The 17,109-nt window shown below is 43.2% G+C and overlaps 2 protein-coding genes and 1 non-coding gene across 6 annotated transcripts in view; 1 reads left to right on the forward strand and 2 right to left on the reverse strand.

The window, feature by feature from the left end:
• The window catches only part of Prosalpha5 (proteasome alpha5 subunit), a 153,616-nt gene that overhangs the window by 103,368 nt on the left and 33,139 nt on the right, over positions 1–17,109 (reverse strand). The gene's annotated exons all lie outside the window — the stretch shown is intronic.
• The window catches only part of ITP (ion transport peptide), a 42,639-nt gene continuing 28,939 nt past the window's right edge, over positions 3,410–17,109 (forward strand). Inside the window, exon 1 of the mRNA XM_046626360.2 lies at positions 3,410–3,543. The gene's annotated coding sequence lies outside the window, so the exon portion shown is untranslated. The remainder of the gene's footprint in view (positions 3,544–17,109) is intronic.
• Positions 5,702–5,773, reverse strand: TRNAP-AGG (transfer RNA proline (anticodon AGG)). The gene has a single exon. It is a non-coding gene; the product is annotated as a tRNA-Pro (tRNA).

The raw sequence follows: 17,109 nt of genomic DNA on the forward strand, positions 1-17,109 counted from the left end.
GACAAGCAAACAAAAATATTGACTGAAAAAATAATTATAACAAGAAAATCGAAACAATGTGCATAACATGCAGACGTGCCTGGATGTCTATTCATGCATAATATCAGTGTCAATACGGCGAAGTTGTTGAGTAAAACGTGAGCTGAGTCATAAAGTCAACATTTCAATATAATCAACAATTACGAATAGATTATTGAGCGGCAGGTATTTAAATAGAGTAAGATCTTCCGAGAGATATTGAAATGAAAATTTTTACTCAATGACAACATTTTCAATGAATCGCAACAAATCTTTCATACGTGTTACAAGACTTTTAAAACCCATTATAGAAAATAATAACATCCAATAATTATGTACCTCCTATGAATCGGGAAGAAAAAACAAATCGGGGTAATGAAAATTGGCTATTATCAGAAAACATTCCCGGTCAATTTTGACAATCGTAGACTTCATGCTCTTGTTTCAATACCTGCTACATTTCGTCTCAAATATTTGGGTTAGAGTGTGAGATCGAGTTACTTGGAAATGTAAAAAAAAATAAAAAATAACTGAGAACCAACGAAGTCCTGATTGCTCCTTCCTGCTTCGACTCGACGCTGATTACACAGGTTTTGTTTATTCACATATATGTCCTAATGGCATTCGGCGAGATCTGTGAGGGGTGGATGCCGCTCGTGTTTATACCGATAAGATAGACATCCGCGTCGCAAAGCCGGAGTTGCGGGCAGCGACACGGGTATCGGTTTCACCCCCGTTGAGCTAAAATATGTCGCGGGTTCTTGCAATCAAGCGGAATCGCCCACTTCTTATTTGAAACCCATTCATGATGTGGGAACGGCCCACGTTCCACATTGCCTCTGACGTCGGGTTATGTCTCTTTAATCAGGTAAATGGCGACACTTCGTCATTGCCGGATGATTAGAACCCTAGAAACATGGCAGCCCGTCGTTTTACAGCTTTTCATCAAATCAACTTCGTTATTGACCCTCTTATTCCCCCCTTCTCTTTGTTTTTCTTCCTTTCTACAATTTTCGAACCCCTTTCTTTTTCCCCTTTGATCTCGCGTCTCATAGCGTACGTAGATGATTTTCCAATCTAACTACGTAGCTTCTTTAAAAATAGACTTCGATTCATTCGTCAAGTCGCTCGTGCACCGTATAATGACGCGTAAGGCCAAGGTTGTTGAATTAACTCCGACTAATCAGGAAAGTACAGATTCAGTCACTGTTGTAATTACTTTCGATACAGATGCGGATCAATATCAGTATACACTAAAACGAACACGCTACTGGGGATTTAAAATTTTCCAAACTTCATCCAACCCATCAACTTGTTGTGCTAAAAAATTGGCAAACAAAGTTAACGAAATTACCCTGTTAACATCTCGTACAGAGTACAAATAAACCAGTGCGCATTGTAAAGTCGAAACGCTGCGAGATTCAAATACGGGCCGTAATTTCTGGCGAAAAGATCATCATATTAGATATTCGTACGGATAAATTGACGCGCCAGCGAATTTCCAGGCAGTGGAATAATAAGACAGACGCGAATAACGTGTATACCCGAAACTATTTAATCTGCCTGTTACAGTGGGTAGGTATTAGAGGTATACGCGCCACGTGTTGCGAATCGGTAGGTATAATTTGTTTGTTTTCCAAGCGTACATTCGCGTGACGTGGCAGCCGATGTAACGTCTCCGACCGCCTAGACGACGTGAGTACCTCGGCTCTATTTGGGTCTATTTTGCAATTAGGATCTACTTCCAGGATGAAACTGATTAGCCGTGAGAGAGGATGAGGCGCGCGTGTTCGAGCACGTGTCGTTCTTACATACGTCGTGAACGGGAAATCTTTCCTTCATTCTCAGGCCACGTGGAGCTACTCGATCCTTCAAAAACGGAGAAGGATGAAAAAAAAATCCACGTGTACACGATGCCGTTATTACCGTTATATGCGTGGGGCGAGCATCGCGGGGAATTTGCAGAATTACTTCGCGAATGCTTTTCAAATTACACGTTTTTTTTAACACAATTTTCTTACTCTCTTTTCTTTTCGCTGCAAGCTTACGTGATGGCGGGCGAATTGAAGAAAGAAAGAAAGAAAGAGAAAGATAGAGAGGGGGAGGGGGAGGGGGGGGGGGAGGAGGAGGAGACGCCCTACATCGAGGGATAAACGCTTAATTTTTATTATTTCCACTTTATCTTTTTATTCGTTGTACCGGTGTATGTATAATCCTGGCGTTCACCTGCGCAGGAAGTATCATCATTATTACGACACTTGTACTTTATTTTTGGAGAGACGATTCTTCTCAGCAGAGTGAGTTGCAAAATTATAGGCATGCGTGAGTATACGAAACCGCGTGCATCGATGGTTACACGAGAAAATTCTTGTGAACGCAGGTAAATGATTAAAAATTGCGAGAATATTTTATGTAAGTTAAAAAAACAAACTCACAGTGAAAATTCTTATTAAGATGACTTAACTTTGTGCCAAACACATCCTGAAAAATTATTCATTTCGATGTACGAAGCTGTTGGAAAATTTATATACGAATGAATCATGAAAATTTTCTGAAATAATAACGAGAAAAGTACTGAGCAATTGCTTGTCGTTGGTGGAAATAAAACCATTTTTACAAGTAGGAATGAAAATATACAGATTTCATTGGTACATTTTTCAACATAATAGCTTTTGAACATCCTATATCTGCAGTACGAGTAAAGAGTTTACCTGTTGAAACGATATTTTCTCATATAATACCTAATGTACAGTTCTCCAATTTCTATAATAAATGGTGATTGCGACGCGTGGAAAAGAACTCTCACCGTAAAACGGCAGCCTGAAAATAGCAAATAGATTTCAAAGGACAGCAATATTTGCACGTCAAAAATAGAATAAAAATAATTTTCGAATTTAAGAATAAACTGTACTATCAGATAGACCGAACCCTACCGCAATTATACAGCTGAAGATGTATTAAATCGTTTGGAATGCGGGTAGCTTAATGAAATTCGAAAAGAAAAAAATCTAGAAATTGTTTCACGCAAGCTTTGTTGCAGACTTTGGGATGGCTGCATGCACGCGTATCCATACCATTTCTACGTCTATCGTTAATAAAATAATTAAAGAGTTGACCTGTACGGGAATTGGGTAAGTACATGTGCGGGTGATTATACGCCTCTGTGAAGCTCCTCGAGAGGGAGAGAGAGAGAGAGAGAGAGAGGGATGAAGAGTCGAAGATACGCGAAGATGCTGATAAGTACAGCGAAGCGGACACACACCGACGTAATAAACACAGGCGCAAGTTCATCAGCCGTAAGTTTGTGTAGGCACGAATCGACGGCGTATAACCAACACAATTGCAAGCTCGTGCAGGGGGTGGTTGTCGTAAGGACGTGGTCGCCCACCGCGAGGTATATTAGAGGCAGGACGTCTCCAGGCTTCCATCACAACCCCGTGCACCGTCATCCAAGACCATCCAAGCCATCGGCCCTCCGCAGCATCTTTTCCTCGCCGAATCCGCCAACAACGAGTCAACGTCAAGGTGAGATATCAGTTAGAAAAGGAAAGGGGGAAAGAGAAGAAGAAAGGAAACAACCATTAACCAAGTGACATTGAAATCGGTTTCCGACCTTGTTTCGAACCGTTCCATCTCGGTTTACGTATCGTCAGTGAAATTTCGCCAGTGCCGATTGATCCGAGATGGAAGAGGTGCGATTGGGGGCCAAGGGTGGTCCTTGCAATTGGGGGGGAGAATCCCGTTGCTCGCTGAAAGACGAAACGCGAAATGGCTCGGAGCAACGATTTAACAAACGATCTTTACTCTAAATATAAATTGATCCCGATACACGCGAACCACCTGCGTATAAGATATAATAAGACCGGCGTGCGTTATAATCGAATCGGAAACCTGCAGATCCAGTTGGATCACCCAGAAGTTGACCGGACTTGTTTACTTGTTGTTTCTTGCGCCGCGAGCTGCTCTATCTCTTTTTACCGCAACGCCCGGGGATCGGAGCTCGATTTTATCGCTTCGAGATTCCATTTTTTCACGCGGTTTAATATTGATGTCCCGTAACGAGTTCGAAAGGAGGAAAGGAAGGATCGTGACCGAGGAAAGTTCTGTCCCACGGCTAAATATACCCCAGACACAAGTCCTTCTGTAACTAATTCTTCTTCTTCTTCTTCTCCTTCCTGTTCGTTTTAACAGCCGGGCTCCAGAGGGAACTCGCGAATCATCGGTTCAAAAATAAATCGGCGAATATGGTGGACGATGCGCGATATCGGTTTCTCCGTCTGCGGGTCTGGTGCCAATACAGGCTCACGATGGGCACTTGAGGCCTTGATACGGGGATCCGACTCGGCCGCGCCACGTGACTTTGCCGATTCTTTGATGTTGCTTTTCGAGAGCTTTTCAACCTTATCTTTTCATCCGGCTCCTTGTACTTCTATACCTTGTACCGCGCCGCAGAACCTGCACACTGTGCACGGTTCTGCAATTGAGATAAAACCGGATCTCAAGAAGGAGCATCTAGTCCGTGTCTAGTTTATACCGTTGACCCAGATGATAAACCATTCGTGTTTATAAACAAGATGCAGATCGATGCTTGATAGATCGATCCCGACCGAGCTAAACTGCTCGTCGCCGAGCGCCGTTGCTCGGTGATGAAATGGCACAATAAATCTGCACGAAATTGATAAGGAATTCATTTTTGGAGCTCCGGGAACTTCCACTAAAAGATTTCAATTTATCGTCGAACTCTGATCATCGCGCCATATAGTCCCGAGTGTTTCTCCAATGGGCTGTCAAGTCTCCGATTACACTGGACACCGACGATCAATCGTCTTTTAGTCTCGGTCTTACCTAAGCAAAATTCGAAAATACATATATCGCTCTCTTTATTACCGCGGTTAGCCTTTTCAACTGAGAATATCGTTCAATCTAACACGCAAAACACACTGTTGACCGTGGAGAATTTTTTAATTTGAGAAAGCTTACCGTCTCATCAATCTAATTCATAATTTTGTCAACCACGATTCGTTCAATACTAATTGATTCGTTTAAGTTGTTCAATAAGCAGATTGTCTCGACCGATAGCTTCTCAAATGAACTAAAATCGTTTTGCTGGATCAAAAAGTGATTCGCTTCTATTGTACTTCACGCGGAATCGTGTTTGAGTATCAAAACGTTCACCGAGTGAAGCATGAATCGGTTAGTTCGCTTTACAGTAAAATATAAAATAAGCATTGGAAATGCGGGCGTTTAATCGTGCAGCGTCCAACAGTCTGTGACTGCAGCATAGGGTTCACTGCGTTAATTATAACTTTAATTTATCTCAATTGTTTCTTGTCACTCCTTCACAGATGCGTGATATCACAGACATGTCATCCGCAACACCCGTTCGTCGGACCTCCTAACGAGACCGCGCGTCACGCTTTACGTACAACGAGGAATTGCCCTTCACTCGCGTTGTATTTAATTCGGTAAAAAAATTGTTTAAATTACAAAATTCCGGATCTCGTTTGATTCGGTAACGTATCTCAACTCGCGCATTGGATCTTAAGAAACACGAGGATGTAAATAGGCAGAATGGAATGACAAACCGTGGCAATCCAGTCTTAATGTCTTTAAAATCAAACCGAAATGGATAATAAGTGCTGAAAAATTATGACCGCTGTAAAAATATTGAATAAAAAAAATTGGGCTCGTCCGGGATTTGAACCCGGGACCTCTCGCACCCTAAGCGAGAATCATACCCCTAGACCAACGAGCCGCGTATATCGGTTGATCATTGCCTTTCACGCCGATGAAGTGACCTGACATACTTTCGGTCCAAAGTCACGGCGTTGATCAGATTGTCAAAGAAGAAGGGTAAAAAATACAGTTGAAAAAACAAAAAAATAAATAAAATAAAATGGAACCAAAGCTAGGAAGTGTTAGTCTGGAATCTGGTCACATCCCTGTAACGTCTAGGAGAAAAAAGATTAGTGCTATAACTTTAGTATCGCCTAATCGCGTGACTAAACGCGACTACCGTATTTCTCCGGACTTTGACGTCTTCCTTAAGGACTACGTGACTGTAAACACGCCACCCCATCGTCGCTTACCCTCATTCGAGTTTGCGACGCTGCACTGGAGAAGAGCTAAAAGATACGGGGCTTAACGAATTGATAAGTGGAATCTCGACTGGCGATGTGATTTAAGAAGAGGAGAAAAGTTTTCCATGCTTCTTCCAGAAGATGATTGACCAAAACTGGCCACGTCATTTTACGGAAATTCCATGTGATAGTTTCTGAGGTGAAGCATTTGGTGAAACATTCAGTTTCGAAAAAATTAGGGATCTGTGATTAATGATAGGACGTAATGCAGCGTTTAGTCTTACTCGTCGGTCAGCTCATTCAAGGCTCGTAAACATTTATACAAACCGCAAGGTTCTTTGATCCTGAAAATAATTATTCCACGCAATGAAAGCTTCCGCGAATTATTCGTCGGAATAACACTCGAGATTCGAATATTTACTATTAAAACTTCCGCGTGCTTGCGGAGCAAAGCTTTGTAAAACTGGACACTACGGCTCTTCGAGCGATTGAAACTTGGAAATACCTAAGAGAGAAAAACAAAACGACTGTACAACTTACTGTTTCGGATCTCTTTTTGTCTTTTTTTTTTTTTTCTTTGTTAGCGGTTTCGCAGATTCTCTGATCAGTCGAAGCCACAGTATAATATATAATATCGTGTGTCCTTAATCGACAGACCGTGTTACAATCGATCAGAAATATTACCAACCAGGCTTGTTCTATTGTCTTGGACATAATAATTAAGCCATTGGTTGGCTGTACCAAACATCAGTTAACCCGGGTGATATCACCGATATTAATAGATGTAGTTCAACTATTTATTGCTGTATATTAACGTGCGTGCGTGTGTGTCTGCGTGTGTGACGCACCGCATTACTCGTTCCGGCTGATTGACCGTCTATACAAGATACAGAACTGATCGAGTCCCTGTCTTCTGTCCTCCTGTTTTTCTCACACTTCCTCGTAATTATTTGTCGTCTCTCAATTCATTCGGCTCCTGATACACGACAGGTTAGGATCCCATGTAATAACCGCAAACTTTGGAGAGAAAAAACTTGCAACAATCCAGTATAGGCATAACCTATGAATAATTAATTACCGAATTGTTTCAATATCGGATACCACGTGATTTGCATTCATTATTGTACCGTTTAACGTTTTTACTCGCATCTCATTAACATATACTTGAAAATTCACACGAAATCAAGACTAGGCGTTTCAAAGTTTGCCCGATCATTGACACGGTGCATGAATAACAAATCTCTGCACTCCTTACAATCGCATCGTCTTTCAGCGATCTTCTTACGCTGAAATTCAGAGAAAAGTTCTCATCATTCGGCATATTACCTTATCCCAATCAAATCGAGATTCCACCTTCGCACTTGTGAGCTTGAGAAAACCGTAGCACATAGAAAACATGTAACATCATCATACATCTGTCGGTAACTTCCGCCCGCGCGATTCCCTGACAGGATATTCGCAGGGTAAGATCAGGTTGTTATCAGATACGTCGAGACGACGACGACGACGACGACGAGGACGATACCAAGTGGATACCACAACTCGCGTCCAGGTTATCCGTTATTATAGAATGACCGTAGAATATCACGGGATCAGCGTGCATAATATACCTGTCGCGTTGATAGTCGAATATGGGATGAAGAGGAATGAGGAGGGGCGATGTGACGGAATGGTGTTCGTGTATTTCGATCACCTGTCCAGTCGGGCAACAAAACGAGCGATTCGATGAGCCTGGCCGGACGGTTTCGACCTTATACCCTACCAAGCGATGGGGCACCACACACGGCGCGGCGCCGCGGTAAGTCCCCTGCACATGTAGAAAAATTGACGCATCGGTGAACCCATGGCGAACGTCCCTCCGGATATGTCTGCGTGGAAATCGGTGCAGAGGCACACACGAACCTCATACAGCTTAGGGCCGTTGTTCATATGGGAGTAAAGTAGAACTCGCGCGACCCACGATCAGCCAATCGGGAAGCGAGTCCCTCACTCTCGCACATGCTCGCACATGCTCGCACATGCTCACACACCATGACCGTACTCGTCTTGTGCTCCGTAGTATTGCGCTATATATATCCAGGCGCAGGTGGTATCCAGTGAAAAATATCCTCATGACTTTGAGGCTGACGACACGAAGCTCCACCATGCGACGTCGAACCTCCGCCCCCTTCGTCTCTGTGAAGAGCATCGCTGCAGCGTCTTGTTCGATGAGAAAGAATGCCAAATATGCACGGTGTGCGATTCGATTCTTGGTTACACCGGCGAGCGTTCGCATCGACCATTTCTTACTCAACCTTTGTCCGCGCCTCTTCTTTGCCCGATTCCTCGTCCAGGTTTGCAACATAGTGTACAACATCCCGAAGGCGGAAATGACGCATGCGGGACCAGTTTTCACTGGTCTTCGGGAATTGGCGTTCGCTTCGAAGTCGCTGTTACGCAACCGAATTACCCGGTCGTGACGAAATCGCAGGTCGAGAAGTCGGTCTCTTTTCGAATGCCTCCTCGGAAACGGGGCTGTTATACTTTGGAAGTATTTCCTCCATCCTCAATTACCGATCATCAATGTTGTTCGTCCGAAACTCATTTTTAAACACGAATCGTGACCGAACTTGCGTTCTCCCAATTAGTGAAACTAGGCTTTGGCACAAGCTCTGAAATTTTTTTGTCACGCTCGTGAGTTCGTATTACCAACATTCTGTGATAGAGGGTTATTAATTTCACACCGAGAGACATTCAATTATCGCACAGTCGACAACGATCCACGTACCAGCTGGTGCACTTCAAGATCAACGTTTGCTGAATATGTGACTCGGGCTGGTGGATTTTGCCGTAAAATAAGGTCAAGTCAAGGATAATTACCAACGCCTAATCATCCTCCACCCCAGCCGTGCTAGCCTGCGCGTTTCCTTGAATGGAGTTACGTTAGCGATTCTGAGTAATAAGATGTTTATGAATGGAATGGGTATGAGATAAGATACACGAATAACGATCCAATGGCTGGCTGCTACACGCGAAAAAATCTTTTCGAATATTTCATGTCTAGAAAAAGAAAACATGGGAGAAACCCGCGTTAACGGTTTAAAAGTAGTGATAATTTTGAACACTTCGAAGAACGATTGTGTGCACTTTGTACAGCGTTGTGTCATTTTATTACTGACAAGTCATTAATTGGTTTCGAGCAAAAAACGGTTTAACGTAATTCGCAGACACGTATTGTATGAGAGGCCAGCTCGTTTATTAGCATACGTGCAGGTTCCAGGTCCAGGATTATACCGAATGGAAGAGGATCATCCGGGAAGGATTCGGAGAAGACTTTCGCGGCGTGTCGGAACCGATTTATTATTGGCAGTGATCGAGAAAGACGGAGACTCGATCCGGATGTTATACGAAAAAATTTTCCAAGACGACCGTGCTCGTTAAATTACTCAATAATTAGAACCGTCGTCAGAACGGAGCGTAAAAACGCGTCCACACGCAAAAGCAGTGAAAGTCTTATAACGCTTCTGCAGACTTTCACGATCGATCCGAGTTTCTCAAGTCAATTTTCGACAAGACCTTTTTTCCCAACGCGAAACGGAAGCGATATCGCGATTAGTGAACATAAATCTACCGGTTTTATTTTTATTCCCACCGATGGTTAATTGAATTCAAGTATCCCTCGGCATACGGCCGGCTCCTACAACGTGACACTGTCACGTGTATAACCACCCAATTTCACGTGTTTTTAGTCCATATTTTTTTATTTTATTTTTTCATCATTATTTTCTTTCTCTATATCTTCTTATTCTGCTAATCACGAATTTTGATTTACCTCGTTGTTTGTCTTCTCCGAATTTTCAAACGATAATCTAAAAATACGACCGCTCCGAACAACAATTCCGATAATTCATTACGTGACAAATTCTTTACACTAATGCTTCGCGGTGGAAGCAGCGAGTCAAGTCGCGTTTCGAAAAAGGCCGGAGACTTTTCATTTTCGATAGAAATCTGAAATTTTTACAGTTCTTAGATTCTTCCTCTCGGTTCGTAACATCAACGCATCCAACACAATTTTAATACAGAACCAAATTCCGTGAAAAGACTATTGAAATCCCCAAAGAGTTTGGCACTTGCTGATCAATATACCAAATCGTGATTTCTACTTCATCGTCTGGCATATTTTTACAATGTAAAATTGAGCGTCGGTGCGCAGTAGATGTTCCTCCTCTCCTACCGGTATCACGATTATACGTGAGCGTTTATTTCAAACCTTTTTTCCTCAGCGTCCTCCTCGACACCCGTTTGCGCGTGTTCCAAAGATTATAAGAACGGTAACGAGTATACAGCAGATGCAACGCGACTTAATTCGATGGCACAATACTTTGATTCGTTATCGTAGTAGGGCTCAATGTACAAGGTATGTCGTTCTCAAAATATCATCATACGTTAGCGTTTCGTTTCTCGGATGATAAGAGTATTATGAATGAAATCGGTTTTATCTCTCGCACGCACGTTATTCGGCGTGATCTTCGCGCCTCGTTGCACTTCGTACGCGCGCACGCATGCGCAGAAAACTGGGTCTACGTGACCGGCCACGTGTTTCGTACTGTAGAACTTCGTCGACAGCAAAGGTGTCTTATACACGCATAGAAACGAGGTGTTTTATACAAATACCATGGATAATCGGTGCGTGTGCGCAACAGCTAACATGACAAAGCATCCCAGCGTGTGCGGAACCTTTATCGCCACATACACATCAGACACACGGCATTTCTTCACACGCATACACACGTACATGTATATCACATATGAACCAAACGATTTCCACAACTTTGTAGCACAGCCAAGAATTTCTACCGAGTAATATATCGCGTCGCTGAACTTGTATATATATTTACACTCTCTGATCTCGTGTATAAGCTCTTCCAGGGCTTGACCCATATACGCCATGATCGACCCTGGGTCAAATCTCTTCTGCATACGAGCCCAATTCGCAGATTCGACTTTTCTCTGTTCACAGTAAAGCTTCCGGTGAATACTTTGCGAAAACTTACTTGAACCCATTTCACGTTTTTTCTCGAAAGTTTTTAAGAATCACATACACTCCGACAAAAATCTTCTTAAGCATTCCAGTTGAGAGAACAATTGATAGACTGAAACTCGGAATATGGATAGAAAGGTGCATTTGATTATCAGTCTGAACCACGACGAGAGTATTTATTATTTTTCAAGAGTCCGCACAGGTCTAGGTCAACGTACGGATGACGACCTCGGGTCAAGCCATTTGGTGGTCCTATACATCCACGTTCATAGGTGCGAGAAGAAGTTAAGAAACCAGTTTTACGAATGCACCTCGATCACCTCTCGGCGAAGAAAGATCTCTTATTGACGTTTCCCTAATTGACTCGTTTGCCGTCATTAAAAGTAATGCACCACTTGATCTCGTGTCGCGGAACTCAATTAGACATATATTGCGTGTGTTTCTATTCGCCTTACCTGTGCAATCAAGATTTTTCAAATAATTGGTCGCATCTTTACTTTGCCGACTCGAAAAATCTAACGCGAGTATTACGTACCGAATCAAGTGCGATTCGAATGCAAGTTGCAGATGATTGGTCAATTACTGTCCAGGTCCTGGACACGGTCAAAAAGGAGATGTTTCCTTCAAGTCGAACCACTTTAAGAAAGAAAAAAAATTGCAACTTCTCTCTACGTATCGTTAACTTCCCGAAGATTGAGCTGTAAGCATCGATGGTTTCGTTGCGACGTGGAAATTAAAAGGCTCATCTCGCATCCTCCAACAATCAGACAGGTTAGCACGTAGTAATTACATACATCAAAACCTGAGAGCTAGGCTGGCAATTCCAACGACACAGATTTTATCACCGTCTCAATGGCAGCTGTTTCTCCATCGAACTCTGGCAATTACGGTGCGATGTACCGACGAGTTCTAAGTATAAGCCTGCAGGCTTGAGGAAACGGAAATAAGAGGACAATCGAGCCGGAAGCTGCAATCTCGTACGTAGAACGCGCGTAAGGAAATCTTTACGATCTGCTCTCGACGATACTGAGGACAAAAATTGATCGCAAAAATTCCTATATAGTCAATATGTTAGGTATACCCGATGTTTGACGTGCGATTAAATTTTCATCCAACGACGCGCCGCCTCGCGTTATAATACAGAGTCAATTTATAGAGCCTGCCGATCGCAGGGTCATGAGATGCCTATTCGTGGGATTGCTGCCGAAGGGGTTCGTGGACCCCACCGGATTTGACATTCGTCTATATCAGTCTAGACTCAGCCACTTCTTCTCAGTTCTCGGCGAGATAAATAACTGATACCAGCCAATGTTGTATACACAAAAATTGTTTATTGCGCCAGCAGGAAACGGAGGACGCGAAATCACTTGGGCTCGTTGCCAGTTGGTAGGAAAATCGTCGTGCGGTATATACAGTCATGAATGAAATGAAAACCCACTCGGATCGATTCAAAGAGATCTCAGTTTTACGTCGTACAGGAAAATGTTGTGCAAAAATTGGGAATATTACTCTATACGCTTAGCGATGATTTCCTGGAGCATATTTTTTTCCCCCTTTTACAACTTTCGAATAAAAGTATCGGTGAATTTCAAGCGACTCGTGCATGCGAGATCGAGCGTACGAGGTCGGCGGTCGGTTCACCTCTTAAAACCATAAATTGGCCGTGGGTAAACGAAGAAAGAAGGCCAAAATAACGACCTCGACGTAACGAGAGTAGCAGCGGCGTTTCGCAAGAGGCAAATAATCATCGCGAAGAGAGAAGCATTCGAGTAATCGTTCTATTAATAGACTACGACGTGGCGATCGATGATTAAGCGTAATGCGAAACTGTAACATATTTTGTCCGCCCGTCAATTTCATCGCCTAGCGTGCAGCGACGACGAATTTTTAATCGTCACGTAACATTTTCGTTGAGCTCGATGTCGTTCGGCCTTGCTCTGCATTTCTCTATGCATCATTCTGTACGGAGTTCGGTTTTACACGATTTTTTTCCAACTTGCACTTAACCGAAGGAATTCAGCATGACGATCGAGTTCTTCTTCTTTTGCGATTGGCTCTGCCCTTTCGATGGGATGTTTTAACGCGGCTCCAAATTCCTTCCGGCATTCTACCTACAATGTTTCATTGATATATAAGCAGGATGAGATTCGCAAAAAACAAATTTCAAGCTATCGTAAAAAATAACCGCATCTCGACGGAAACGGCGCAATGTAAAAAACTCAATTTCGGACCAATTAAGACGTTATCACAATGTCAACATGACGACCGTTGACTCGGTTGCGATTTCATGTCAACTATACACGATTATTTCCGGTAAGCGTTAGTTGTCCAGCCTTAATAATTGGTGCCAAAGAAAGTGATGGCAAAAGTTAAGTTTAGTTATTATATTGACTTTGAGAAGTATCGTAAAAAAAAAAAGAAAAAAATAACGGCGAATTTAAATTAGCTAAATTCGAAATCCATTTTTGTTCACCGATTTGATTTTCTCGTGGAATACAATTCTATGCAAAAATGAATGTTTATTCCGTCAACACTCCGAAGCAAGATAGAATAAAATATTACTGTAATTTCATACGATGATCTCAGTGTTTTGGCAGTCGTCGCATTAATCGTCAGTTTAAAAAATGCACGAAGCGTCGCGACAAAAGTTTGACGATGTTAACCACTTAAAATTTAGCACATTACTTCCTCTCCTGGCAGCGACAAAACGACGGTACGAAAATCGAATAAGAACAATCCAGACTGCCCAACTTAAACACATCGTACCGGTATCTTTGTATAATCTTCTCACGATTTCAATGCCAGGACCATAAAAATTGCTCCGACTTTTCCTGCAGTCATCGACAAAATCGCAGTAACCTCACCCTGACGACCAATTCCATTAAAACCCCGACGTAATATCCGTTTCAGGAATATTTTATATTTTCGAGCAATTCTAGTTGTAACTCCGAGTCGACAAGCACACCGACACATGTGCCGAAGATCCCAGCTCTCCCGGCAATTCTATCGGTTCGCACACTCTCCGCATACGTTCACGTACGTCGCGTACCTACGATTCAACACGACGAACGTAGGACGTGAGCGTAGGAGTGTATGTAGTGCTTCAGTTAGGGCCACTCTCAGCTCATTACACGTAGCCTACTCCGTACCGCATGTATGCGGTTAGGGTCTAGGCTGCCGTCCGTAGCATCACTTCAGTTCAGCAACGTCGGTTGCCCAACGCATCAAAAGAGAGACAGCTGATTTTTTTTCACCCCGTTATAAATATTCGTCTTGATCGTAGACCAATGTGCGGTTTTTATCAGGATGCTGGTGGACGAACGCGCGATTAACGACTCTGTGGTCGGGAAATCTTTCGGTCATTTTTGAGACACGCTGACTATCGAAAAACAGAAGCCAAAAACGACAGATACCGGCTATCAGTGATTCGGACGGTTATCAGCAGGCTTCGCATAGCTATTTTTGACTTCGTTCCACCGTTTGTCTCGATTGTTATTCTCCTTTCCCGAGACTCAGAATTGCAGGTAGACACTGTGCCGGAAAAGCTTGTGCGACGCCGAGACGATAAAGTTTCGTTTCGAAAGCAAGGCGATCGGGAATGATTTGGTACAAGCGAACTTGGAGGAATCTCTGAACGACAAACCGGCGTTGTGCGTCTAAGGCTTCCTACGTCCTGAGAAAAGTGCCTGTTTTTTCGAGGAGGGGAAGAAATTTTTTAAAGGGTGAAACTGCCTGTGCCGATTGAGAGAAATCCAAGTATGAAAGAGTCGAGTGATGATTATCGCGGAAGCAAAGGTACAGTCGAGAATCACGCCGACGAGTCGCGAAGTGAAATTTTGAACCCTGACATGAATTTCGGACCTTTTGTCACGTCGAAAACCGTGGCGAAGTAGAACGAAGTAACGGCAATGCCGAGAGGAATTATTTATCATACACCGGATATTGAATTGATCGCCGTTCGCATCGATAGGCAAGAAACCTCCGACGCGCAATTGTCAATCTTCAATTTATCTTGTTTGATTAGTTTTAATTGAATAATACGTATTGAACTGCTGCAGTCGGATATAAAGGCGTGAGAAAATTGGCTACGTAAATTGAACGCCGACGACTGGTACGGATACAGACATTAACCCATCAGTGTGTACGGTATACAGTCCCCAATACCAAAGTTCTTCACACTGTGTCGGACTGACGCGAGGGGGCAACCTATTCTTACGGAACGCCGAAGAGAGACCCGCGATACGGTTTTTGAAAACAGGGGTTGACAAAAAGCGCGCGTTGTTGCAAATTGCTTGGATGACAAGTTGCGCGGACTCTCAAGCGGGGGGAAAAAGTCAAGATGAACAATTGATCGGAAGCGAAGGGATCGACGGACGAAAAATAAGAAGAACCGAAAGAAGCTGCTACTTTTTAGACGAAAGTCGAACGCGCCGGCGCAGCTAGCGAGGCGTAAAACCGAAGTGAAAATTGAACCGCGGGAAATATTATCCGACAGTGAGGAGCTGATAACGAGCATCATCGTGTCCGGCAAACATGGTGGAATAACGGTGAACGGTGTATGCGAAATACACGATGGAGCGATTCTACAGGGTGATTATGAAATCGAGACCGAAATTTATGATCTGCTACGTCAGTTTTGAAAGTGAAAACGGTTGAGCGAAAAATCCCGTCTCGGGACTGTTTTTTTTTATTAAATTGTGCAAAAAGCTGAACTTCGGAGCGCTGTGCAACTGTATAAACTACATTCGATATTCAGTGCGTACGGTGCCGTTCGAGTGTCCAGTGATTTCAATCAATCTCATACGCAATATCTCCGCGCCTCTGATACTATATTTGATATTTAACCGACGGTGAAGGATCTGCGCGCGCCTGCTTCCTTTGCAGCTTCTTTTACCCAAGGTGAGGAGACCAGAAACAACACTGAAAAAGTTATTTTAAACTCTCTTGGATAAGTCGTAGTTACACTTGCAGTATGAGTTTATCGAAATTTTCAATTTGGAAACCGCTGAGTTTCGACACGCGACGAAAACGTCGCGGATATAAATTGGAATCCAAACCTTTTCGATACAAGTGCTTATCGAAATATTCTATTATCCGTGTTAGGTTTCTGCAAAAAACGCATAAATCTGCTTTTACCCTTTGCGCAAAATTTGTGTTTCAAATGGCAAATCCTAAATCACGCACCTCGCAGCTTCGAGATTCCCGAATAGCCAAAATTATAGCAGAACTGATGGAATGAGCGAATTTCGCCAACGAATGACGAGATGCACGCACCACTCGACTCGACGACGATATCCTCTTCAGACTGCACAAGAGGCCTCAATTTCATACCGATCCATTCGCCGCGGGTAGGCGGTGTGTACCAACGTACATCGAAGGCTCGTCCTTCGTCCTCGTCCTCGTTAGTACGAAATAAAATAGCCCTGTGGGAACTTTGATGAGTCGTTGACGCAACGCGCCACTAACACAAGGCCGAACCTAATCGGGACGAAACACTGTCACTGCCAAAGTCGCGTGTCCAGTTCCTCCAGCTGACTATAATAATTCTAGTAAAATGTCCAAACGCAAATACAACTTTTGACAAGATGATTTAGAATTTCAAACTTCGATGGATCATTGGCGGGGTTTCCACGGTCGTGAAAAATCGAAACATTCATCAATCAATTACTCTTCTTGACTGTAAACACCGAATTTATAATGATCGTAGAGGTTTGAGATCATTATTTCTATTCCAATTCTTACCCGATCGCCCCCTTTTTCAAACCATTTATCCATCGTTCTTGTCTCCAACTATTCCCCGACTTGGAGTTCGACCTATCAAGCCTTTCGACACCGTGTCGGTTTTAGTATTATACAATTTCAACACCCCGTAGGTAATCTGCTTCTGGTGGGTCTATTAGCGTCCGTACGCCGTATGAAAATTGGCCAGCGTCGACACGGTGCGAAGGTCGCCAATGGATAGGTAATAAAAAAAAATTAAAACATATCATA

This window comes from Neodiprion pinetum, chromosome 1 (assembly GCF_021155775.2).
Source record: "Neodiprion pinetum isolate iyNeoPine1 chromosome 1, iyNeoPine1.2, whole genome shotgun sequence".
Lineage (NCBI taxonomy): Eukaryota > Metazoa > Arthropoda > Insecta > Hymenoptera > Diprionidae > Neodiprion > Neodiprion pinetum.